The 1,809-nt window shown below is 47.8% G+C and overlaps 1 pseudogene; it reads left to right on the top strand.

Annotated features, from left to right (window-relative positions):
* The first annotated feature begins 654 nt into the window (after positions 1 to 654).
* On the top strand, positions 655 to 1,489 carry LOC111648377 (angiopoietin-related protein 1 pseudogene; annotated as a pseudogene).
* The last annotated feature ends 320 nt before the right edge of the window (positions 1,490 to 1,809 follow it).

The following is a 1,809-nucleotide window of genomic DNA, read 5'->3' as shown; positions in this document are numbered from 1 at the left end:
GAACTATATATCAGGGAGCCAATGGGTGTTGCACTGCATTGGGAGACATGTTCCGTCATCTTTGTGAGCATGGGCGCCATGGTTTATTTGGAGTCAGTTTCATTCTGGAGCTGTTAATATGCCTAGCACATAAAATGTGTATTAATCCACAGCTGAAAATCGTCCCCAAACAAATGCACTATACCCCTGTTTGAGTAATGCTTGCTGAAAACTACAATGCCCAGCTGTTTTGGCAAGTTAATGAACCCGTTTTAACAGAGTCTCTAACCCCACTAACTCCTCTGTGAGGCTGTACATAAGCTAAATGCTACCTAATATTTGCTAGAAAAGCACTAAACACAAGATAAAGCCTGATGATGAAGTCGTTAGTATTCATCCCCACAAGACCACAAACGCCTCTCCACAGTCTCATGGCTAATAGTCTGGATTTCACCCTGAGTGAAAGCGGTGAACCACTGACCCACTGACTATCATGAGCTGTGTTTAAGATTCACATATTCAGTAGGAACCGATATGCTTGGCACTGAAAGTGTAGGGAAGTTGTAAAGTACTGACAGACAGACAAATTTTTATGTGATTTATTTACAGTAAATATAATATTGAAGAACACCAACCTTAAAATGGTTTCCATATTTCTTTCTTCTTTGTAGATCTGTAGCTTGTTTGGGGATAAAGAGAGGAAGAATCATGGGACCTGGAACATGGAGCCTATTTATTCTGCTTGGTTTGGCCCTCTGGAGCAACAGCCAAGCCCTCACCAAAAACCCCATCCTCTCCCGGATACGAAGGGCTCCAGAGGCCAGCGGAGAAAACAAAAAGTGCTCTTACACCTTCCTGGTCCCTGAACAGAAGATCACAGGCCCCATCTGTGCCGCCCGCGGTTACTCAACCGATAAGGACAGAGTGACGCGCCTGGACGTGGCTGCAGTGCGCGACCTTCTGTCAAAGCAGCGTCGGGAGATGGAGACTTTGAAGCTGGTGGTGGATGTGGATGGCAACTTGGTAAATGAGATGAAGCTATTGAGGAAAGAGAGCAGGAACATGAACTCCAGGGTGACCCAACTCTACATGCAGCTGCTGCATGAGATCATCAGGAAGAGGGACAACTCACTGGAGCTGGCCCAGCTGGAGACACGCATCCTTAATGCCACCACTGAGTCACTACGTCTGGCCTCCAGGTACAGGGAACTGGAGGCCAAATACGCAGCCCTGTCTGCAGTGGTGAACAACCAGTCAGTGCTGATTGGAGCGCTGGAAGAGCGTTGTATGCAGGTGTACAGCCGCAGACACGAGCACCCACCCATGGGACCTCCTCTGGTGCAGGTGGTGCCTGAGAACATTCCTGTCAATGTGCCACGTTTCACCAATGAGATCCAGAGGGACCACACTCGAGGGTTTGCTCGGGAAAGAGGCTCTCGCTCTGGGCCATCACCCACAAGTGGTACCCTGGAAGTCCAGAAACCCCCCGAGAGAAACTTCAGCGCTGAAGGTGAGTGAGTTAGTGAGTGATCCATCCAAACATCCATCCATCCATCCATCCATCCAAACATCCATCCATCCAAACATCCATCCATCCATCCATCCATCCAAACATCCATCCATCCAAACATCCATCCAAACATCCAAACATCCATCCATCCAAACATCCATCCATCCATCCATCCATCCAAACATCCAAACATCCATCCAAACATCCATCCATCCAAACATCCATCCATCCATCCATCCATCCAAACATCCAAACATCCATCCATCCATCCATCCAAACATCCAAACATCCAAACATCCATCCAAACATCCATCCATCCA

Source organism: Seriola lalandi, unplaced genomic scaffold (assembly GCF_002814215.2).
Source record: "Seriola lalandi dorsalis isolate HSWRI2012SDOR001 ecotype SW California unplaced genomic scaffold, Sedor1 jcf7180002038557, whole genome shotgun sequence".
Taxonomy (NCBI): domain Eukaryota; kingdom Metazoa; phylum Chordata; class Actinopteri; order Carangiformes; family Carangidae; genus Seriola; species Seriola lalandi.
Note: the sequence above shows the minus strand (reverse complement) of the source record. Positions and strands in the feature narration are given on the sequence as shown.